The sequence below is a fragment of the Callithrix jacchus genome, chromosome 4, assembly GCF_049354715.1.
Source record: "Callithrix jacchus isolate 240 chromosome 4, calJac240_pri, whole genome shotgun sequence".
NCBI lineage: Eukaryota > Metazoa > Chordata > Mammalia > Primates > Cebidae > Callithrix > Callithrix jacchus.
The window spans coordinates 94,170,490-94,196,510 of record NC_133505.1 but is presented as its reverse complement, the minus strand read 5'-3'; the positions used below and the strand labels follow the sequence as shown (position 1 = coordinate 94,196,510).

At 38.7% G+C, this 26,021-nt stretch overlaps 1 long non-coding RNA gene across 1 annotated transcript in view; it reads left to right on the top strand.

Moving 5' to 3' along the window:
• LOC118152912 (uncharacterized) overlaps window positions 1-20,271 on the top strand; it is a 30,513-nt gene extending 10,242 nt beyond the window's left edge. Inside the window, exons 3-5 of the long non-coding RNA XR_004741938.3 lie at window positions 16,112-16,215; window positions 16,430-16,570; window positions 20,123-20,271. This is a non-coding gene — a long non-coding RNA (uncharacterized LOC118152912). The remainder of the gene's footprint in view (window positions 1-16,111; window positions 16,216-16,429; window positions 16,571-20,122) is intronic.
• The last annotated feature ends 5,750 nt before the right edge of the window (window positions 20,272-26,021 follow it).

Here is a 26,021-nt window from a genome sequence, read left to right as displayed (position 1 = left end):
ACTTTTAAATTTATTGAAACTTGTTTTATTCCCCAGAACACCCACTGGAACCAAAAGATGGATCTTCGAAAAGATCAATAAAATTGCTAACTTCTAATCAGAATTATTAACACACACACACGAAAGAGAGAAAAGACATGAATTGTCAAGGTCAGGAATAAAACAGAAACCATCACTAAAGTTTATACAGACATTTAAAAATAATAAGAAAATGTTATGAACAATCTTATGCTTGTAAATTCAATATCTTACATGAAATGAACAAATTATTTGAAAGACACAAACTACCAAAACTAATTTAAGAGATAATAGATAACGTCAATAGCTCTATATCTATTAAATAACAGAATTGTGGGGAAAAAAAAGCAAACAAACTCTAGATAAATTAAACAAAGTTTAATTGAGCAAAAAACAATTTCTGAATCAGGCAGCCCTCAGACCCAGAATCGGTTCAGAGAGACTACAGGGCTGCCACATGGTCTGATAATATTGGTAATATTTATGGACCAAAAAATGCAAGTGATGTATAGAAAACAAAAGTGAGATGCAGAAACAGCTGGGTTGGTTGCAGCTGGATGTCTGCCTTATTTGAACCTGCTTTGAACAGTTGGCTGGACGTGGTTAGTTATGTTTCCATTACTCTTGTTACAAGAGTAGGTTACAGTGGGCGTGGTGACTCATACCTGTATTCCAGCACTTTGGGAGGCAGAGGCAGGTGGATCACCTGAGGTCAGGAGTTCAAGACCAGCCTGGCCAACGTGATGAAACCTCATTTCTACTAAAAATACAAAAAATTAGCTGCATGGTGGTATATGCCTGTAATCCCAGCTACTCAGGAGGCTGAGGCAGAATTGCTTGAACCTGGCAGGCAAAGATTGCAGTGAGCTCAGATTGCACCACTGCACTCCAGCCTGGGCAACAAGAGCAAAACTGTGTCTCAACAAAAAAAAAGAGTAGGCTACAATCTGTTTACACATTATTAGGTTATAGAGAAACCTTTAGGCATACGAAAAATATGTTCAGAGGCAACATTAGGCCAAACTTTTTAACACCCTCCTACAAAGAAAACTTCTGGCTCAGAGGGCTTCATAGGCCCATTCGATGGAAAGTGTATCAGTGGTTGCTAGGAGCCAGGAGAGATTCTAGGGAACTAACTATAACACAAAGTAAAACGGGAGAGTTCCCTGACCCCGCTCGCAGGACATGTGACAGGGGTGTGGCTCATCTGTTTGGTCAACATACATGCTCAAATCCTTTACGGGCTGGGGAGCACGTAGACATGCAGGAGCCAGGGCGAGTGCCCCTGGATTCCGGCCCCATGGCAGCATCCAGGGGTGGGAGGCTGCGACTCCTGAAGCCCAAGTGGGCATGTGTTACAGTGCACTCTTGTAGGCTTGCTTTCCATAGATGGCCTAAGTGTTAAACAACCCAGTGCCCTCTTGGTACCTATGTCTTTGTCCAGCATCCAGGAAGAATCAGGTCACACACAGACTTGAAGGATGAATGCCGGGGTTTTATTGAGTGGTGGAGGTGGATCTCAGCAGGATGGATGGAAAGCTGGAAGTGGGATGGAGTGGGAAGATGATCTTCCCTTGGAGTTTGGCCATCCAGAGGCTGATCTCCTCTGTGACTTTCCCAGTCGAACTCCCCAGCATACAGACCCTCTTGTCTCTCTGCTGCACCACTCTGCTGTTCTTCTGCTCTTCTGTTCATCCTCTTGTATCCTCATGGAGCCTGGGGTTTGGGGTGTATATGGGTACACGACAGGAGGTGTGGTGGGCCAAAAGACAACTTTTGCCTTTTTTCATTGAGGGCCGGTTTTCACTTAGGGCCATGGGTTTCCAGGCTTGAGGGTGGGGCCTTTGCCAGGGAACTGCCCTCTTCTACCCAGTATTTCCCTGTCTCCTGTCTATATCAAAAGGAGCAGAGAGAGAATTGGGGGAAATATAAAAATATCCTCTGTCGTGATTTGTATAGTGGGCATATGACTGCATTTGCTTGTCAAAACTCATCAAATAGTATACTTAAAATTAGTAACTTTTATTATATAAAGATTACACATCAATAAAGTAACTTTAAACACCTGTTACATATTATGTCCTCCTCCCATGAGAACCAGAGTTTATTTCAGGCCCCTTTACTCAGTGAAATAGCTTAAAAATCATTAGATGCCATATTTCAGCTAAAGTATTTCTAAGCAAAAGTATCACATATATATTATTTTGTTTTTGTTTTTATTTTTGATGCAGTTTTTTGAGTTTGGATAATGTAACATATTGACATTTTTTAAAAAGCCAATACAATATCAACAACAAAAGAATAAAAGATCATTTATCAGGGATGTTATAGAAAAAAAAAATCCTGCACAAGGGAGAAGATTGAGCTAGATTAGTTCTTCTCCATCCTGACTATACTTTAGAGTCAACTACGCAGCTCCTTACAAACACCAAAACCTAGACCCCACCTCCAGAGGCTCCAATAGTTTAATTCTATTGGACTAAACCAGAAAAATTCAAAGGTGACTTCTAATATAAACAGTGAAATTTTATTGCCTTTGGTATTTCTTTTTTAAAGTTTAAATGGAACTAATTTGGCAGCATGATTGTTCCCACATCCAGCCACCTGGTTGCCTTGCCAAGTGTATTTTCCAAACCATTAAGCAATATGCTGAATTGTTTATCAATTATAATTCTAAAGTGTAAGTTACAAAGAAATAGAAACACTTTAGACTACAGCTGAGATACAGTGTCCCAAGAACATATGTGAGATTCCCAGATATCCTAATCCCCCAAAGAAACATATGTAGACATATAGTTATAAAATATCAGAAAGCCCTGAAAATTAATCAGTTTTCACAAAAAGAGAGCGAGAAAGAGGGGGTGGGGGTGGGGAGAGAGAGAATGTGCATGTGTTTGTGTGTATATCAGTGTGTATCTATTGAGTTTTTATTATTCAATATACTTCTTTAAAATCTTATTTTCTATGCCTTAATGATGATCTGGAGACTAACATATTTTACAGATTGTCTTATTAGACTCACCATGTGACTTTGAGGAACTAAATCTTTCTCCTAATATAAATGTGAGGCTGAGGGACTGTTTTCTCTGAAGTTATGTGTCAAAAAGACTCTGAATTTTAAAGTCAAAGAATATGTAAACAGGAAAGTTGAAAGATACTTCAGAAGGTTGGTGTTTCTTAATCTACCTTTTCTAATGTAAATATTTTCTCTTAGTTCTTGTTTATCCAGTTCCTCCTCAAATTATTTTCATTTTCTTCATTAATCACAGAGTTTCAACTATATATAACCTATAGAAAATTCGCTCTCTGAGGTCTGACGTTGTTTAGCCAGATTTTTAGTATTCCAGCCAGATGAGTCCTTGTGTTTTTCTGCTTGATTCATTGTTTGTGTCTTAGCTACTTAAGTAGATTTTATGCTTCTTATATTCTCATATCATTTGACACAATGCAGGGCACTGAATTAATAACATAGGTTTTGGATTCTAAAAAACATTTTTTTTTTTACATTTTAACATTTCCGAAATAAGAATATACCTTATGCTTCATTTATTCATTTAATGTAATATTCTTAACAGTTTCTAAGAAAATTAATTAAATAGAATATCTTAGAATGAAAGAAAGATGGTATTGTTGACTATTTGTATCCTATTCAGAATATGTAGCCTTATCCTTGTATTATGTCAACAGCTTTACATGCATGTTCTCTACTAAAAAGACCTAAGTAGAAATAGCATATAGAACTAGTAGCAGGAGGGATATGCACATTCTCATGATGTTAGGCAACTTTTCTTCTCCTTTCCTACCTGTCCAATTCCATCTTCCCTTCCGTACTCAAAATCACGAAATGACATAACCAAGTTTTGCCAAATTTTCCCATGGAACTGGACACCTCCAGATGCCTGCCAGTCCAGTTACCAACTTAATGTGATTTTAAAAACATGGACTAAGAAGTTACTTAACAAATCAAAATATCTAAAATCTACCTTCAATAATAAGTAAAACCAGATCCAGACCCCATATTTCCAAAACACCTGATATCCTGTCTACCACAGTATGCCATGAACATATCCTGCCAGTGACACTACTGTGGGCTAACAGTATTGCTTCAGAACTAGAAGGAACTCTCTCAAAACTGAATATGCAGTTTGTGATTGATCTCATGTTTATAAAGCCAGAGTATTTGCAAAACTGTCATACACAACACAACAACTTAAGGACAGCAGATTTTCAGCCCATTGAACTGTTTTTCTGTGTATTTAATTATAGTTTTACATGTTATCACTGTGGAAAACTTTATATGAGAAAGAAGAAAATCATAAGAATGGCTGGGGGAAATGTTACTTAGTATTAGAAATCAGGCTTGTCTAATCATGTCTTATTGCCAGAATAAAAGCATGCAACTATATACTCGAAAATTAGATATTTATTTCTTTCCCTTCTTCTCAATTCTTTCTACACTTTACTTTTAATATCCAAGGTGATCTCCATTGAAATCAGTATGTTAAACCAAAGTAGTGTCAACTGAAGAATGAGGAATTCATAAATTTGGAAAGGTGTTTTATTTTTCATAAAAGGTTGCAGCCTGCAGGGTGGCTATTCTGCCAGGCTGGGAAGCATACCTTCCAGCCAGAAACTGGAAACAGACATTTCAAGGGAGGGTCAAAGGGAACAGAAATTTATGCTGTGCAGGGTGGCCAAATATACATATGCAGCAAGCTATAGGAGAAGTCATGAATATTTATGAAAGGAGAAACGTGCATGTACAATTGAGCTTCATGTTCCTTCATGGGTCCCACATACAAAAAAATGTGGTGTTAGCATGATCCAAGGGTGGAGTTTTTTGTGCTGTGACATCAAAAGGTAAATCAGAGAACATGAATATCCTTGCTGCACATTCTTCTTAAGTCTGGCCAGAACCACTCTGTAGTCGGTAGTCTTTTATGAGGCACAAAAGAAAGGGCAGTGTCAGGCTGTTGGTTGATATCTGTGGTGGAGTCTTTTGCAAGGGCTGGTGTCGGCTTAGCCCCGAAAGAATAAGCCTCCTGGTGGTAAGAGAGGAGGTAAACAAAGTGTGTCTCACCTCCCATCTGGTCATGGCCGAGACTCAGTTTTTGAGGTACCTCTGGGGTCCACTTGGCCAGGGGAGGGTTCATTCAGTCAGTTAGGAGACTTAGAATTTTATTTTTATTTCTCAGTAGCTCCTCACCATTGCCATGATTCAAAGAGCAAATATGCATTTTGGTTTTTGTTTTTTCCTCTAGTATCTATATGTTGCTTTTCAGACCAAGTCATGGTCACGTTTTTGAGCATTACTACGTGGATGCCTCTTTGCTGCTATTTGCATTTACACTGGGCAAAAGTTGTCAAGATGCAATCCATGAAAAACACTAGAGTAGAGCAAAAAGTTGGCAATATCCAATTTGAAGGTGACCTTCAATCTGCCTTTATGTAACTAGGATTTGTTACACCTCTTGTTTCACCTTAAGTTTCTTGCTTTGGCTGAGTTTGATAGGGGAAGAGGACAGAGGGTTGTCTTCTGGGTATTCAATTAAATACATGTTACATTTTCAAGATACTCCTGTTTTCTTTTATTTAAAGTAAATGTAAAAGCCAATTTAAGGAAATTAAGAAAATAAACATTTACATACGTTTTTAGTTTGGAGTTTTTCAAATTTCAGATGTCACAGGAAACTGGAAAACGTAAGCCATGCATCATTATTGAAATAATAAATGCTTTATAGGGGTTTTCTACTTGGAGTGATTTTGGAAAGAACTCAGTTAAGTATTAATGTTGAGGAAAGGAAAGACAGACAGAGAGAGAGAGAGAGAGAGAGAAGAGAGAGATTTCCAGGTGCCATCTGGTGTAAATGGAGATGGCTTGCTTGTCCCTTGATGAAAAACCCAGCAGCTGTCTGAGAAAAGGGATCTTCCAGAACACAGAGGAGATTCGGATGGTGGTAGGGAGAGACTCTGACACCCAGTCAGGGAAAAGACGAAAGTGGCATCCTTCAGGGAACCATCCTTACCACTTCCATCAGAAGCTGGAGTGGAAGCAATCACCTTCTCTGGCAGCAGCTCTGATGGAGGCACTGCTCCTGAATGAGAAACAGGCACACTAGGAATTTGAAAGCATCATTTGGAGACAAGAACTGGAAAAGGAAAAGAGAGGGATGAGGAAGCTGACAGTTCCTGTCATTGGTGATGGCAGGGGAATGAAAGTTCCCTGAAAGGAAAGTAACATTCCTGGTGGGGCAGTCCCTTGCTTTGAGGGTTCTTCTTTTGACATTGTCTTGGCCAGGAAAGTTATTAATAAAAGTAAAATTGTTTTCTCCATTTTTCAGAGAAATATTTGGCATATTCAGAAGGTTATTGTGATTAGAAGCGTTTGTGCCCAATCTTGTATCATTACTAGGAATGAGGCTTGCCTTTCCCTTCCCTGCCTCTATTTTTCCATTAGGCTGCATGTGATACTGCATACCTGAAAGAAAAAACATGTCCTGTGGATCTAAGCCACACTCCCTCCCTTCAGCAGGTTCTCCTGGCAAGGATTCAGTTGGTAGTGATGAGGTGGTAGTGGCCAAATCGGGGGGTGAGAGGGCTGTGGGCTGTTGATCTGGGGCCTTATAAGGACAGCAGGAAACACTTGGACCCGGGGATCCACCTGATTTTGGTTTTCTTGAGATTCAAAGTGGAGTTCCTGCTAGAAAACAATGATGCAGGGATAGACTGAGTGTTACTAGGCTGGACTGCAAGCAGGTACTGGTCATTAGAGAACTGTGCTAGGAAAACACTAGCATGGACTCTGTAGGTCCAACCAGACCCAGTCTTGCTTCCATTCCCTTTATTTTTCCCAGCTTTCCAGAGTGGAGCCCACTGAGCTATTCATCTCCCCTTTTCTCCCTTCTACAATTCCCACCCGATTCAGCACCTGCTGCTGAATTTAAGACAAGAAGAATTTTGCAGCCTAAGCCTCATTCCCCACAGGCTATGGGTTCATCCAGGGATGCTTCTGTGTAAAGTCACTCTATTAAATCACTTGCTCCCACACAGTTTCCCAAATTAGGTCTCTTCTTCCTTTGGCCTCAAGTCACAGAACTGTATCCAAATTTTGTTCCACTCAACTTGCTTAAGCTCCCACCACCTTCATTTAAATAATCCAATATTTAGCTTTTACCCAAAAACTGATTGAGAGAATGATTTTGTAAGGAAAATGATTTAAGAGATATCATTTGCTCTATCAACAGGCTAAATTAAGTTAGGTCCTGGGGAGGCCGTCCATTTAGACCTAATTCCTCTACCCATTCACATAAATATCTTTTCCAAGTATCATTCTAATGTAACACTTTGGTCTTGTCTTTGTTTATGCCCTACCTATTTCTAAGAACAAATTGAGTTCATTCACAAAAATGATTACTGCAAAAAATTAACAGAATGAAAATAAAAGTAGAGAACCACAGGTTATGAGGAGCAAAACAGCTATGAAAGTCCCTACCATTACTGAGAAAGACTATAAAACCTAGTCTTAACTTTCCTGGCAGCGAAAAATAAGATGGCAATATAATGTTTGGAAGAAGGAAGGATACAAAGTCTTCATAAGAGATAAAGTTTATTCTCCTATATAATTCAGAAAAATTTGGTTCACAATCATTGTCTAGGGGGCAGGGATGGTTCCGTGGATAATATCCTTAGCCAAAGCTTTATGGAAAATAAAAGAGAAAGGCCAGATGCCATGGGTCCCTCCCATAATCCCAGCAATTTAGGAGGCTGAGGCAGATGGATCACCTGAGGTCAGGAGTTCAAGACCAGCCTGGACAACATGGTGAAACCTCATCTCTACCAAAAATACAAAAAATTAGCCAGGTGAGGTGTTGGGCACCTATAATTCCAGCTACTCGGGAGGCTGAGGTAGGACAACTGCTTGAGTCTGGGGGTTGGGAGTTGCAGTGACCCGAGACTGTGCCACTGCAATCCAGCCTGGGAGACAGAGCAAAACTCCATCTGAAAAAAATTAAATTAAAAAGAAAATGAAAGAGGAATGCACAGAAAGCCATTTCTATAGAACATTTTGATAAAAGTACTATAGGAAACACAGAGAAAAGAGCATTTATTTTGACAGGGGGTGGAGCAGAGTAGCTTCGTTGAGGAGAATTCAACATTAGCTGGAGTGTAATTTGGCCAGGTAGAAACAAAAAAACAGGGATCTCCCTGAAGTAAAGGCATTAAGTTCTGAATGTCAATTTTGTGTTAAGGAAGTATCAGAAGCCTGACAGTGTTGGGCAAGGACACAGGGAGCACAATGAGATAGGGTAATATAGGGCCAGAGTAGACATCTAGGGTTCCCTGCCTTTGGTAAATACTGTCCAAGTTTGCATTAACTATTAACTGTGGCATCTGTGGCTTTTACAGCTCAATAGATTATTCTTTTACTATTCTTAAACCTTTGCTCAAATTGAAAGTCAGACCCACAGTGCCTCACACACATAGCAGAAGATGTGAGCATCTTTCTGTGTGCAGTCAGTCTAGCTGGAGGGATACAGGTGATTTTTGGTTTGTATTCCACAGGCTTTCAGACAAACTTAAGGTTTTCTTTCTGGTCTCCACATCCAATGGTTGATGAGAACTCGGGAAGAGGGCATCTGTTAGTGAAATTAGGCTCCCTGGGGCCACAGATACTCAAAATTTAGTCACTCAGCATAACAGAGATTCCCAGAGACAGCCAGAAGGTGCTGAAGGTGAAATAAATTGTTTCAGGGCAATAAGCCTCTTGAGCTGGAGCCAGGAAGTTGGGGAGCACCTGATTCAAAAGTCAGACAAGTGGATCCTAATTAGGAGACCAACTTCATTAATGACCCCTTGAGACCTACTAACAGAATGGAAACAGCTCTGTGTCAGAACACCTCATGGTAGAAAAGAGCCTACATTTAATGGCAACTCCTGTGTGGTTTTATTATTGAAGTTGGTTCTGTATATGCCCAGAATTATTAAGCATTTGAAAATCACATCTTAGTAGAAGAGACTGGAAAATATGACAGCAGAGTGAGGCATTAACTCCCAGAAGGAAAGCTGCCTCTCCTCTTGTTCCTAATTTCACAGGAGTGAGAAATGATGCAAGATTTTGGGCTCAGCCACAAAGAAGGCAAATTCAGCATTCCCATGAAAGTATTCTTGGGCTATCCTGAGCTCTATCTACATTCTTTTTGTGGGTTTTCATTGTCAGTAGAAAAATCTGGGGCTAGGATTGAAAATTCTGTAACAGCATATAATCATCATCTAAAATGGCCCAGCATTGTGACTTGTGAGTGATGGCTCTAACTACTTCTCCAGGGTGAAATTCCTGCAAATCACTTATTGATGAATCAATTGCCCCAAATGCCAGTCACCATTATAAGATGTTACCAAGAGATATGCTAATTCCTCTCCAGAACGATATTGCTTTATGTCCATTGCTAATCGTGGGAGGAAAAGCTGTGCACGTTTCTAAGATAAAAATAATCCAAAAGCTAGATATATAATAATCCTTGCCCTGTGAATTCCATTCTAACAGTCACTTGTATTCATAGTAATAGAGTGTGAAGACCTAACATGCCAAAAAGAATTCCAAACCACATATATAAATATGAACTAAATATTATAAGCCATTTCCTGAATTTCTCAGTCACCTTTTGAAGCAGAATTAACACTTTTAGATCCCTGATGTTTGAATACAACATTGCAGCCTTAATTTAATGACAAGAATTTGAGTAACCCCAAGAAATGAATGTATCCTCCAAATTTATGTAAGAGTAGAGTTCTGCAATAGGAATGTTAAGTTGATAACATCTGTCAAAATAAGCAGTAACTCAAACCACTGTTATTTCCACAGGGAAATGACTCTCTGCATCATATTACTTGAGGGTTGTTTTCTTCAAATTTTTTCATTACTCTCCATCATTGCTGAGAACTAAAACATAGTATCCAAGAAGTTCTTACAAATAAAGATATCCTTGAGAGAGTTAACACAGTAAAGCATCAACACAATAGTTTAAATTTGCTATTTTCACCTTCTGGTTCCCTGTGGGTTCTTAACTACATCCTTGTCTTTATTACCATCTAAATGGGTGTATTTTTGTGTGTCTGTGTCTGCAGAGGCTAGGAGTGCCTCAAAGTCTGGGAATCTCCTTATTCATCCCCACGTCCTCTTGTCCTTTCTTCCCATTAGCTCCCTAGAGTCTGGCAAAGTGCAAGGCAAATAGTACTCAATAGATAGCTATTGAACAAAAGAATTTATAATTACATTTAACAATATAGCTAGGTGATTTGAAAATTCAGGGTGAAACTGCAAGAAAGTTATTTTCTTTCTATTATGGAAATAATAAACTTTATTTTAAAATATTTTATTTAAGGCAAAATTAACTCTCAATAAATGGTAGCTGTAATGGAAGGGAATGAATTGGAATGACCAAGCTGTAAAGACTCTATTTTAGCCACATGTGGTCCATCCTATAGCTCTTCAACCATTTAACAATTCCCAAGTATCTCTATCGTACACCTTCACTTCCACTGAACATTTTCAGAAGAAAGACAAGCACTATATTCAGTATGCTGTTTTGTACTTTATCATGAAGGCCCTGAGTCAAGACATACTATTTTTCTTAGGCAGAATAATCAAAGCTCTTCCTAAAAATCATAGAAGTAGAGCCAATGAGGCCTTTAATCTATGATTATTTTGCTTGTAATTGTCACAATAAAAAATATTAAAATTTTGCTGGGAAATTTCAGTGCATATAACATAGTCCAAGGCATTCAAGATAAGCTTGGCACTTGTTACCACTATGGTCACATGAACTGCTTTGACGTATTTCTATGTGAACCTACTACTGAGGTGGAGAGTGAAGACAGAACAAGAATTATATTGCTGTATTTTTTTTTTAGCTAAGATGGCTTTAACTCAACATGTTTAAACAATAAGGAAATGGGTTGGCATTGGCTAGATTTGCTGGAAGTGCAAAGGAAGGGCAGCTTGAAGGCTAGCATAACTTTGTGAACACGGTTCTTCGTCCTCTAATTTCTTATCTCTGGTTATACCATACGTTAGCCTCATCCTTAAGATGAAGTCAAGATGGCCACAATTCTTCTAGACCTCACATCTATATAGGACATTAACCAAGGAACAAAAAAGCTATTCTTAGCTGTGCTCTCTTGTAAAATGGAGAAAATATTTTCCAGAAGTTTTGCAAACTTCATCTCATACTTCACATGCTCACTCCTGAACCAAGCTCATACTTAGGGATATGCCAGGCCCTGAAACCAAGATTATTCTTCCAATCACGTGACTTCTATACAAAGTAGGGGCAAGAACTGGGAGTCAAGGAGACAATGGTCATTCCCAAACACCATTATTGTACTAGGACTATACAGTACACTTTTAAAAACAACTCTAGCAGAGTTGTTTAAAAACAACCAGCAGATTTCTAGTGGAGGAGCCCCACGGGTCACCAGTGTGACTCTTGTGGCCGGCGCAGCAGTTTTGCAGGCACCTTGGCGCGGCAGCTCTTCATGCAGAGTAAACGGGACTGGTTCCCTTACTGACTGGTGTTTGGAGCTCCGGGAAGGCAGAGCCGCTTGTTGCGGACTCAAGAAGGAAGCCAGACCAGAGATTCCCGGGCAGGAGAGCACCATCAATCTTATCGCTGCTATTTTGGCCGGTGCAGTGGGTTGCTTGAATCCCAGCACTGGGAATCAATAAATTGGACGTCGACTCAGAAACCTAATTAGAAAGGCGGTAATTGTAAAGACAACAGATGGATAAATTTATAATAAAGGGAAAAAACCAGCCTAAGAAGGCCGAGCATACCCAAAATCAGAACCCCTCTCCTTCTACAGGGGATTGCAGTTCCTCATCAGCAACAGAACAAGACCTGATGGAAAAGAACTGTGTTCCATTATCTGAAATAGGCGTCAGAAGGTGGATGATAAGAAACTTCTGGGAATTAAAAGAACTTGTTCTAACCCAATGTAAAGAAACTAACAACTTTGAAAAAAGGTTTGACGAAATGCTGAAAAGAATAGACAATATAGAGAGGAATATAAATGAACTAACGGAGTTGAAAAATACAACACGAGAACTTAGTGAAATATGCACAAGTTGAAATAGCAGAATGGATCAAGCAGAAGAAAGGATATCAGAGGTCGAAGACCAACTTAATGAAATAAAATGACAAGACAAGAATAGAGAAAAAAGGATGAAAAGGAATGAGCAAAGTCTCCAAAAAATATGGGACTATGTGAAAAGACCCAATCTACGTTTGATTGGTGTACCTGAATGTGATGGAGAGAATGAATCCAAGCTGGAAAATACTTTTCAGGATATTATCCAGGAAAATTTTCCCAATCTAACAAAGCAGGACACTATTCAACCCCAGGTAATACAGAGAACACCACAAAGATATTCCTCAAGAAGAGCAACCCCAAGGCACATAATCGTTAGATTCACCAGGATCGAAACGAAGGAGAAAATACTAAGGGCAGCCAGACAGAAAGGCCAGGTTACCCATAAAGGGAAACCTATTAGACTTACAGCAGATCTCTCAGCGGAAAACCCTAAAAGCTAGAAGAGAGTGGGGGGCCAATATTCAACATACTTAAAGAACAGAACTTTCGGCCTAGAATCTCATATCCTGCCAAACTAAGCTTCACAATTGAAGGAAAAATAAAAATCTTTTATGAACAAGCAAGTACTCAGAGATTTTATTACCACCAGGCCTGCTTTACAAGAACTTCTGAAAGAAGCATTATACATAGAAAGGAACAACCAGTACGAGCCTTTCTAAAAATATACCAAAAAGTAAAGAGCATCAACATAAAGAAGAATTTACATCAACAAATGGATAAAATAGCCAGTTAACATCAAATGGCAGTAACCCTAAATTTAAATCGACTAAATCCCCCAATCAAAAGATACAGCCAAAACCTAACAGTATATCCAAAGATACACAAAGACTCAAAATAAAGGGTTGGAGAAAAATTTACCAACCAAATGGAGAGCAAAAATAAATAAATAAACAAAAAGCAGGAGTTGCAATTCTCACATTTGATAAAATAGATTTCAAAGCAACAAAGATACACTAGTAAAAGGATCAATGCAACAATAAGAGATCTTAATCCCCAGATACATAAGACCCATAACGAGATTTAGACTCAATGAGACAGAAAATTAATAAGGATATCCAGGACTTCAACTCAGATCCAGAACAAGTAAACTCAATAAATATTTACAGAGTTCTCCATTTTAAATACACAAAATATTGATCAGTCATTATTAATACCCATTTTTAGAATGAAGCAATATTCCTGTTCTCTCTCCCTCTTTTTCTTCCTCTCCTTCTCTCCTTTTTTTACTTTTCAACATCCTAGCTCCTCACCTCTACTCAATACATTCCTCTGAACACCTGATTCCTTGTGATTCTCCCGTCCCACTGAAACCTCCAATCCATTAAAAAAAAAAATTACCAAAGATGAATTAATTGGAATCTTTGGTGGTTGAACCTGGGCATTAGCATTTTGTAAAATCAATGCTAGGAATTCTACTCTATCACCAGAAACTAGAGCTACTGCTCTTCCCTTTCACTTATCACAAACAAACAAACAAACAAACAAACAAACAAACAAACAAAAAACAACTCTGACACTTTTAGCTAGAGATGAAACTTCTTTCTTTTGAACTCTGACCAAAATGACAAAAAGGTTATAATGAAGGAGGGTTAATAACCCTAAATCGCATATTATAAAATATCTCTCAAACATTATGAAATTTGGGTCAACATAAAATAGGACATTGAAAGATAACATGTGCTTTGTCAGACCTCAGGCAAAATATAGATGAACTAAAATCAATGTCCCTGTCCAAAAAGGCACATGCAAGGATCTTGCAATTAGAAAAGCAATAGGTGGCTGTATGTCAGGCAGCAGGGGTGGCTATAGGAAAGCAGGTAATGTGATTTGACAGAGGTTGATAGATGTAAGACCAGATCCAACAGGATCTCTGAATAGAATTTCTGAAGAATAGAACAGAAAACATGAAAAAGAGAAAAGTATTCAGCAATACAATAAAAGAAAACTCTTCTGGAATAATCGACAGAATTGAATCTACAGGTTGAAAGAACTCAACTTTAACTCAGAACAAAATGACACCGAATAATCAACACCAAGCTATAACCTGAAAAAAATTATAGATCTTCAAGAACGAAGAAAAAAGTGGATCTTAAGTTCACCCACACATAGAAAAGTAAGTTTCCTAAAAAGCAGAAATAATCAGGTCAACCTCAGAGACTTCTCTTCAGTAACAATGCCATAAATAGTGCATTAGTGTCTACATACTTCTAAAGGAAAAAGAGTATATTCAAGAATTTGGTGAGGTTTTAAGGAAGTGGGACTTTTCTTTGGATTGAATGCTATTAGGAAGTAGTAATAATTTTGTGACTGGGTACCCTAGTAATTCCTGTCTGAAAGGTGAGAAGAGTTAAGCACAACTGAATTATGATTGGTGGAGAATCAGCAATTACTCATATTATACAGAATATGGGAATGTTTGATTATTTTTTGTGGTTTGGACAATGTTGATTTTTTTGTCTGAAAATGGTTTACTATTAAATTATTTATGTTCAACAGGAGGACATCATGGTGTAGCTGCAAATTCCAGGTCAGCTCTTGGCCATCAGTGGCTGCTATCCTGTTACTCAATTTTCTGTAGTAGAAAGTTACTGTATTTGTCCATTTTCATGCTGCTGATAAAGACATACCTGAGACTGGGCAATGTATAAAGAATAAGAGGTTTAGGGCCGGGCGTGGTGGCTCACGCCTGTAATCCCAGCACTTTGGGAGGCCAAGGCGGGTGCATCACGAGGTCAAGAGATTGAGACCATCCTGGTCAAGATGGTGAAACCCTGCCTCTACTAAAAATACAAAAAATTAGCTGGGCATGGTGGCGCATGCCTGTAATCCCAGCTACTCAGGAGGCTGAAGCAGGAGAATTGCCTGTTCCCAGGAGGCAGAGGTTGCAGTGAGCCAATATGGCGCCATTGCATTCCAGCCTGGGTAACAAGAGTGAAACTCCGTCTCAAAAAAATAAAAAAGAAAGAAAAAGAAAAAGAGGCTTAATGGACTCACAGTTCCACGTGGCTGGGGAGGCCTCACAATCATGGTGGAAGGTGAAAGGCATGTCCTACATGGCAGCAGGTGGCGGGGGTGGGGAGAGAGAGAGAGAGAGAGAGAATATGAGAGCCAACTGAAAGGGCTCTCCCCTTGTAAAACCATCAGATCGTGTGAGATTTACTACCACACGGTACAGGGGAAATTGCCCCCATGATTCAATTATCTCCCACGGGGTCCCTCCTACAACATGTGGGAATTATGGGAGCTACAAATCAAGATGAGATTTGGGTGGGGACACAGCCAAAATATATTTGTATGTGCCTTGGGAATTTTTGTATTCCTCAGGAAATCTTGAACCTTGCACACCTAATTAATACTTAAAAGTTGCTATAATGGGCAAATTTAGTTCCAAGATTTCATTATGTTATGTTTCTGCTGTTCTAATTTTTTGAGTGTGAAGGGCTTGTGCTAAAACAGTAATAAAAATTATTTCAATAGTCATCATAATAACAATGGTCATTTATTGTGTCTAAGATGTACCAGACAGCATTTTAGGTGCTCTATATTTGGATTCTTTATTACCTCTCTTTAAACCCAATGAGGTAGACATAATTACAGAAAATGAAAGAGAAGCTCTGAGACTGTACATAACTTCCTCAAAGTCACACACAAAAAGGTGGCAGAGACACAATACATTTTTACATCTCTCTAACCTCAATTTCCATATCATTTCTATTGATAATTGTTAATAAAGTTTCAGAAACCTATTATTTTCTATTATCAAAATAAAATAGGAAATGCTAAAAAGCAGCAGCAGTAGCAACAGTAAAATAGAAAGTAAATTTTTATTTGAAAACTTTTGAGATTGCCTCCTTCCCCAATGTAAGGGTTTTTTAAACTTTTAATTTAGTGGATTATCTGATATTTGCATAATATTCTTCCTGTCATACTCTTGTTCTTTCAGTTGATCCCAACTATCTGGTTAAAAATGAGCTTCTGCTTGCTGCTTTCTAAAGAAGAATGGCTTAGAATGGATGCGTTTCTGTGCTTTGGAGAAGCTTGTTACTGGTAGGTAAAACTTAGGTAATAAATTTCTCCATAGCAGGAACCCTTCGATGGTTATATAAACCACATATTACCTTAGAGAAAAAGTCCTGACCTGGATAGCATCAGAAAGTCCTCCTCTTATGGTCCCTTCTGGTTCATGGGCTGATGAGCTAGGGAGGACAATGAAATATAGTGACATTTTTGGCTGACAGTTATTTTACATTTTTCTTTCTAGAGTTGCCCTTGAACTAAAACATCGCATGAAAGACACCACACCTCACTAATACAATTTCCCAAGAATCAGCTCATCAAGAAGTCTTTATCTTTTACGAAGTTTACCCCAAGTTCCCAAAAAGGGCCATGACTACTAAAAGAGGTATTGAGTCTTTAAAGTTATAACACTTTCCTATGCTTCCTTCTCTGAGTTATAAATCTCTTATTATCCTCTAGAATGTTGAAGAAACGTCAGAGGAGAGATGAGGGATTATATTTGATTAGGGTTTGGAGTAAAGAGGTAACCTTGTTCAGAGGTCTCAACCTTCCAGTGTCTGTTCAACCAAAGGTGAAGAGGCTCCAGGCTGCAGAGAAGGAGATGATGGTAGTCTGACTCCGGCCAATGCCTGATGAGCCCCTTGGTTTGGACAGAGTAGAATAAGGAAAAGGGATGGGAGAAGAGCTATCTCAAGACTGTGTGAACTACTCAGCAGGAATAAACAATTATTCATATGTATTTACTTGACCACTAGAGCTAATATTGATGTGTAAAGATTTTTACAGAGGAACAAAGTTTTGGAATTTTCTTTTGTCAAGTTATTGCCTAGTTGTTGCTTACCCCTCTGTGTTTCAATGAACCTAGGAGGAATGCTTGCAAGTTCCCCGCTCCTGTCTGGCTGTACTCTGTCACCTCCTGGCCCTTTGCTGACCCCTGTGCCTCCTCACACTGTTACTCCCTTCCTCTCACCCTTTTCCCAACTGTGGGCACAGATCTGTCTCCCAATTCTCCAAACACAGCTAAGACCAGACAACTGTATTAAACCAAATCTTACTTTTGGCTTAAGAATTGCAAAAAGGAGTTAAAATATAGAAAACTTTTAAAATTGGTACAAAGCTAGAATGTGCTCAAGGTCCCCATGCCCTAGCATGGTCCCATGTTAGTGTCTCCCTCCTTAGGTCATGGCCTTCTTCTCAGGTGCCAGTGCCAGCCTGGCCTTGTCACTATTCCCCAGCCCAAGCCCTCAACCCCTCAGAGGCTTCCTCTCACTCCTGGGCTCAGAGCAGCTTCAGCTAGGCTATGATTCCTCTCACAAGGAGACAGACTTGTGACTGAGCTGTAGAGCTTGTCACCCCCACCACTTAAAAAAATTATTTTTTGCTTCATCCTTGCTTAAGCAGAGATCTAAAATAGATGTTTTCCCAATACCAAAAAGGACAATTTTATCTTAAAATAGAGCTCATATCATATCTCTACTGCTAACAGAAGTTTCGGACCCTTATCCCCAATTCTATCAAAAACTACAGGAGGTCTAATCTTTGGCAAATCACCCTGTTAAATGAGGTATAGACAATATACGGTTGACATTTTCATATGTGTTATCATCTCTACTGACAAAACAAAAACCAGTTGATCCTGTCTCTCATATAAAAAAAAAAAATTGTGGCTGTGTATTTCTTTCAATGTCCTCCTTTCTGGAAAGAAAATCTCTGTGGAGATCCCTTGAACCAGAATAATGTCAAATTTCTAACATTATTTTGGAATTAAAAAGGTAATAAGCAATTTAATAGCATAAAGGCACTTACTTTTTTTTCCTAGTGAAAACACAGACATACTTTAACCTATCCTTAGTCATGCAGTGGGAGGCTTTGCATATTCCCATGGACACAGTGGGGACCCAGTGGTGTTTCCTCAGTGACATCAGAACTACCTGAAGCCATGGTCCTTCAAAATTTCCATCTAAACATTTTTGTAACCCAGCCCCATCCGACACCTCCTTTTTGCCAGAAGCCTGTAATTTATTAAGCAATTATATCTGTAACTCATGTTTCTTCACAAAATGAGCTTCTTCATGTAATAAGCTTGGAGATGGGTTCTGCCAATTTCATTCCATGTGGCTGTGTTTAATAGTGATGTAAGTGACTTCTTGGCCATCTGTATAGTAAGTTATTTTCTCATGCTCCTTGTTTCCATTTCCCTTGTTGAGAAGGTCATTTTCTTGTATTTACATGACTACTTTTACAAACTTCCTGGCCTTTCTCTGCAGGGTTTTGTATCCTGATTCAGTCTTTTACACAAGGTCACAGCTCCCTGACTAATGCCCATGGATTCTGTTTTTCTTTTCATATTGTCCCACCATCACCCCACTTCCCTGGCTACTTCACTCTGCTCATTATCGCTTTTCTGATAGCTGACAGAGTCATCATATTGGTCTGAAATTTGTTTATAGCAATATAGCATCTAGAGTTACAACCTTCAGACTTCTGGAGTAACCAGGGGATATTGCCTGATTTGTATTAAGATGCTATAGCATGGCTGCTGTTAGGTCTCCCACCATTTTCAGCCTAGGAGTACAGGTGGCTGAATGATCTCACTAAGATCCATAGGTTTGCCTATTAAATTCTGCCTTCCCTTTTTATAACTATGTTCAGGATTTCTGGTTAGTTTATTGCCATCTTATGCATATCATGCTCATAAATTGGCGGTATGTGGGCAGAACACTGGACTTTTGGGTGAGAAAAGCAAGTGTTAAGTATCACTCAGCACTCACATAATAGTGTGAGGGTGAGTTCTTTAACTTCCTCTAAGCCTCAGTTTCCTCATATTTAAAAGGAGGCTAACACTGACCTCATACAGACGTAAAGATTCAATGAGATAATGAGCCTGGCACCAAAAATTCTCAGCTCTGTTGATTATAAGTATACTTAAGGTCATCTCACATAGCATTAGGAAGGTTAACTGAACGTTATCAAAGCACTTTTAGTGAAATGTTTAATATGTGTACCAAGCAACTGCATACAGTTTTATTTGGAGACAGAGTCTTGCTGTCACCCAGGCTGGAGTGCAGTGGTGCAATATGCCTTCTGGGTTCAAGTGACTCTCATGCCTCAGCCTCCCCAAGTAACTGGGATTACAGGCATGCACCATCACACCTGACTAATTTTTGTCGTTTTAGTAGAGATGGGGTTTTACCATGTTGGCCAAGCTGGTCTTGAACTCCTGCCCTCAAGTGATCTGCCCACCTTCGCCTCCCAAAGTGCTGGGATTAGAGGCATGAGCCGCCATGCCCAGCGTACACATTCTTGAGCCCTGTAGTCAGTAACTCTTTCAACTTACATGTCTTAATGTACTGTTCAGAGTAGGTTCTTCTCTTCCAGCTCTTGCCACAACTTCCAATTATGTTTGATTCCAAAAGGCATCATCATTATAATTTGTGAAAATGATTTTTACACACCCACTATGTACCAGGTGCTGTGCTAGGTGCTCAAAGATTTTATCATGCAGTTTGAGCCCTCAAGGAGATTATATTTTAGGTAGAGAGATAATAAAAATGTAAAAGAAATAACAAAGCAAAGGAATGTAAATTTAATCGAAGCAGATAAGTACTGAAAATAGGAGGAAATAAAGATCCTTGTGGGGTTTTGTGATTGTGGCACAGTGTTCTAGCTAATTCCTTCTCCCCTCCCCCTAACACTCTCCCTACCTTCCACACAGAGCATTTCTCCTTCTTACTTTCAGTAATAAAACTCTGATTGTGGCTAGACTCAGACTCCCAGGTACAGATTACATTTTCCAGCCTCCTTTGCAGCTAGGTGTGGTCATATGACTAGGTACTGGCCCAAGAGATGTGAGTGGTAAGTGATGTGTGCAACTTCCGTGTTATACTCGTCAAAGGAAGCTGCTTTGTTCTCAGTTTTCTCTTTTGCCTTACTGCAGGCTGAAACATGGATCTGTGCCTTTGCCCTTACTGAAGCTCTCATCATGTGAATGAGTGATCTCCTAGAAGATCTCTGAATAATCTCACAGATAAGAGTGGACTACCCAACCCCAACTACCTGCCTACCTCTAGTCACTATTTGGATAGGGTAAGGTTTTTGAGTGTGGATAACCAGAGAATGGTGATACCACAGGGAGGCACTTTAAAATTATATACAAAGAAAACCAGTTTTATATATGAGGTGATAACCATGCATCTATTAGGAAATATCCATCCAGCAGAAATGCAAAATTAAAGCTCTGGGGAGCTTCAGGTTGGAGATATATATACATGTGGCATCTGAAAAAATAGTTGAAACCACGGGGGAAAGTATAACAGAGAGGTAAATGGAAAACAATGCTTTTTAAGGTCAAGGGAAGAGTTTTGACCAAATAGGGGTCACTCAACATGGGAATAGGTGAGAGGAAAGGTGACTATAGAAAGAGATTAAACTTGATTCCTAAGTTCATGTTCTCTTTATCTGTATGTCCTCATATCTAGCTTTACTTAAAATCTTTCTTCCCCTGAAATCTGATCTTTTTTATTTCTATGTGTTGCCAAGACACTCATCACATCCTGCCTTGATTTACACAAACTCCTTCTCACTGGCCTCTTTCTCATCAGTTTCCTACTCCAGTCTTTGCCAAATGTTACTGCCAAGTCCATTTTCCTTTCCTGCTGTTCAGACTATGTTTCTCCCACTCTGCTTTGGCTTCTCTTCACCTTCCAGCCTCCCCACAACTCTGTACCTGCTTACAACTCTTCCTCATCCATCCTACAGCCCCATCCCACACCACGCCTCCACTACTTCCTCTGGCCCTCTCATCTCCTCTGGCAACTTTAACCACCAAATTGAGGCACTCAAAACTTCAGGCCAACACTCTACATTATCCTTCCCAGCAGATCTCCCAACTCATGCACAGCAACACAGCTCCTATTCCTGCTGCAAAGAAACCCAGTGTATCCACTTCCTGTATGAAGCTTGTTAGCTCTAATAACGGTATGCTGTGTGCTACATTCTCCCAGGGTATGCAAAGGAGTATTGCTTGGACTATATTCTTTCCTGTCCCCATTACCTCTAGGGCCTTGTATTGTTTGTTCTGGAACAACACGATTTCATTACTGTCAGATAATTTGTTTCCTGTAAAGTACTTACTGGTGTTACCTTGGGGTACTACATAAACAATACAAATCTCACAATGCCTCGCTGATGAGAGGGCCAAAACCCAACCAGTTTGTCCCAAAGTATCTTGAGTTTTTTTCTCAGTAGTGCTTGGGGAAAAAAAACCGTATCTGTCAGGAAAAGGGAGAAAAATAATGTACAGAAAGGAAGGTATGATGTTTCTATTGTCCTCAACAAATACCGTTCATGGGAAAAAATCCCACATATTTGAGCAAATCAGAAATTCAATGAGAATTATACGTAACTCAGTCAAAACTCCTTTCTAGGTATGGAAGATACGTCCTCAAGGACATATCTTACTGTTATCACAGAAAGCAATGATTTGCCTTGCTACCTCCAAACCTTTGCTCATGCCAGTTTCATTTAGCATATATATGTAATATAATTCATTTTAGAAAAAATACTCACTATAAAACTCAAAGAACTAAGATGTATAAGTATATAGGCAAGTATGGAGAATAAATATATATATACATCTCCAGGAGCATGATTTAAATAATTGTTGCTTAATGCTAAATGTTCTTCTCAACAAGAAAAAAAACTTGAATACTTATCATTAATTTAAATGTACTTGATATTTTCACAAAATGCAGAAACTGAATAATAAAGAAAGTTTTGCATTTATTTTAAATGATTTAAAAAATCCCTTGAAATTCAGCATAGAGGTTTCATTTTCAGTAAGAATCAGAAAACTGTCAAAGACCAACTGTTTTCCATCATACAAATGACTTGATCACAGATAATAAAATTGCACAAACCTCAAAGCCTAAATAAACATGTAAATGGGTTCTATGATTTTTGAGACAGATGGTGAATCACAACAGTGATGGGTTATGAATTCCAAAAAGATTGTCCTTCAGAATATAACAAAAAATGACTGAGGAAGAAGATTTAAAATATAGTTAAAGTAAAACCAAAATAGAAAAATCACATCAATTTTTAAAAGATCAAAAACACAGAAACAGAGAACATATAGATTACATTAAAACCACTCTACAAAGAAAATCATTTTAAATTGAAACATTATGCTTATGTTAACAGAAGGAAATTGGAATGTATTTCAACAAGATGAGTAATGTTATCTGCTTCATTCCACATCGTGTCCAAGATTGTAGAAATTGCAGCCTACTATGTCTGTCAACCTGCTTATCACTTGCTGCTGGCCCAGAGATATGCCCAGCAACCATGGTCACTGTTGGGAACTCTTAATCTCCTTATCTAGTTCTTAGCTGTATAACATGAGACTGAATTAGGAGCCATTATGGAAGACAATTAAATTCTCGTTAATAAGATTTTGCATTTCCAGTACCACTCAAAGGAACCCAGGTTAGATTAAATCACAGACAACGCTATCTAGGAATGATAGTCATTGTTTGTCAATTTTGGCCAACAATAAACGAATTCTAAGAAGGCATAAGCAAATATGGTGGAGCAAAATAAAGTGCTAACTTCAGCACTGACTCCTAGATATGTATTCTTGGGCCATTTCGGTATATTATTTAGATAATATAGATAGTTAATATTCTATCTATATTAACTAATAATATATATGATAAAATACATAGCATGTGTAATTAAATATCTATAATATCACTTACATCCCCAGACTTATCTCTCAACATTGTTTTCTCCTTTCTCTATTCTTCAGCTCTGCTGCCATTCTCTCAGGATGCGTCCTGCTTCTTCCTGAACCTTTACACCTGTTCTTCCCTCTACCTAGGCCCTTCTCCCCTTTAGCCATGGTAGTTTCTATTTAGGCTTTAAGTCCCCTTTAAATGTCATTTTTCCTACCACTGCTTCACAGAAACTTGCAGGGTTTCTTCAATGTATTCACCCTAGTTCTGGTTAGTTGTGATGTCTGCCTTAAGTAAATGATAAACTCGAGGACAAGAGAGCTTCTATCTCTCCTTTTTGTTTTGTTTTGTTTATTTTCTCCACAAACTATATTTCCAGTGCTTAGTGAATGAGCTCATGAATAGCTCTGTCAGTATTTGTTGAATGAATGGATAAATGAAGGATTCCGTTGGTGAGCAAGGTGTCACTCAGAACATTTCATACAATCTTGCTGTTGCACATGCAGAGAAAAATAACTTGGTGCCCAAAAATAAGGCCTCTTTTTGATATATTATTGCTTGGCTTTACTTACCTTCTGTATCTAGATGAAAACTTCAAAATTTTCCCTGAAGAATATTTTGGTGACCAAGAAAATTGACCAGGAAAAATTCCAGCCTGGAAATTTAGGTGAAAATAGGAGCTAGAAGATTCCTCTCATCTAATATTCCTGGAGAGGGAAGTGACTGGCCCCACTGACATTTAGTAGTATGCAATGGAAACTCAAAGACTGTAGCAAGAAGGGATTCCCCCCACCACCCCACAGACTCTAATCAAGTGGCAAATGACAGCAGGACTTAATGAGACTAGAGTGATTTCATGAAGACCTAGAGCATATTATATTATAATCTACTTTACAAATAAGGCTGGCTGATTAATTTGGTGTGGTCATAGCACTTAAGAGAGAAGCCCTTAGTCTTGGAAGTAATTGGTTTCAGGTGGGTCTGCAACAGTAGAAGGTCTAAGTGACACCCAGAGATGAAATGTTACTACTGTCAAAGTGTATTGCTGATTTGCTGTGTGTTAAACATTAAGAAATACAAGCTTATGGAACCCTAGCTCCTCATGGACAAACCCATCAGGAACAGTCCTCAAAAGTGTATTTCTGAGTTGGTACAGTACTCATATTCATTTTTGTTTCATAGACCACCAATAAATTTGGGAAATAATGCATCTACACATCCCTTCTTGGACAGTCACAATGTATATAACACATTGATGACTGCAAATTCCTGCACTAAAGAAGGTTATTCAACTCATTTGACTACTAATACTTCTTATTCATAAAAAAAAACTTATTTGTCAATAAAGATAGTCTCAACAAGGCTGATGTATTAAAAAACCTCTAAGTATCAGTGGCTTAAAAGAGCAAGGTTTATTTATCACTCATGCTATATATCCATTGTTGGTTGACTAGAAATCCTATGCACCATAGTCTTTACTCTGATATCCAAAGTATCAGAGCTACCATCATCTGAGCATTTTTTTTGTTGCTCTGGCAGAGAGAAGGTGAGCTCTGGGCATTTTAACAATCAAATATTGCAGCCTGAAAGCAATTGGTAACTGTGGAATTTTGGCTCATAACTCATTGGCCAGAACTAGTCACATGGCCTCACTCAACCATGAGAGGCTGAGAAAGTACTATCCTACCATGTGTCTAAAAGGTAGACAGCCAGAAATATTTAGTGGACGGCACTAATGACAACCAAACCAGTTAACCTGGCTAAACACTAAAGTTCATTAAAGTATAGCTTGAACCCACTGCTGTTCATGGTTTTAAAAACAAGGATTGGGGATTTCCAGTTTTAAAATGACAGTATAGAAGCAAGCTGGCTCCACTCCCTCCCACTCCCTCCCTCCCCAAAATAAATATACAGCACTGAGATTTTCACTATCAACAACCCAGAACTCAAATATGAGGATGAAATAGTTCCCAAGGCCACAGGAAAGTATAAAAATTCTGAGCAGATGGTAAGAGAAGCAGACTTCCACATCTGTGATGCCTTTCCTTCTCAATTCTTTCTGGCAACAAGTACATGGAAAATCTTCTCCATGTAGAAACTCATTGTTTCTACATTGGAAAAAATGAAACTGAGGTGGTAAACTAACTTTTCTACTATCTTGGTTTCCCTGGAAGGAAACTGTTCTTGCTTTAACCCACAGAAACTATTGTGACTGCCTGAAGAAGGAAATAACCCTGAGGAAAGACAGAGATGAAGTAGGTAGGTGGGATTACCATCTCCAGCCCTGGAAACTGCTCTGTAAGTTGTTCAAAGGAGATGTCAAATCAGAGTGGCTGTTCAGCAGCACCATGCTGCAGGAAGTATGTTCCACAGGTTCCTTAGGCACAAACCCCTAGCCAGTCCTCCCATACCTCCAGGATAATATCTTTTGGATCTTATCCCATTTGGGTTAGGCAGCACTCCCACCATTGACTAGAAGAAGACAAACCTGGGCTTAAAATGGCATCTGGAGCTAAGCAAATATATATATATATTGAAGCCAGGAAGAGAAAATGGAAATAATTAATCATTCAATGCAAAGAAATAGATATATACCTACTAGAAACAGCACCAAATAGGGAAACATGACCTCCTCAGAAGGACAAAGCAAAATCCAGTGACTAAGCCTAATTAGATGATGATTTGTGAGCTCTCCAACCAAGAATTCAAAATAGCAATTTTAAAGAAACTCACAGATCTCCAAGATAACATAGAAGAACAACTCAGAAATTTATCTGAGAAATTTAACAGAGATTGAAGTGATTTTTAAAATTAAACAGAAATCTTGAAACTGAGAAATACATTTACTGAATTGAAGAACTCATTAAAGGCTTTCAACAGCAGAATGGACCAAGCAGAGGAAAGAATCAGTGAGCTCAAAGACAAACTATTTGAAAACACACAGTCATAGGAGAAAAAAAGAAAACCCACAAAAACCTATGAGATACAGAAAATTACCTTAAAAGACCAAATCTAAGAATTTTTGGTGTTCAAGGAGGAGTTAAGTAAGAGCAAGAGGTAGAAAGCTTATTCAAAGGAATAACTGAAACCTTTCCAAAACAT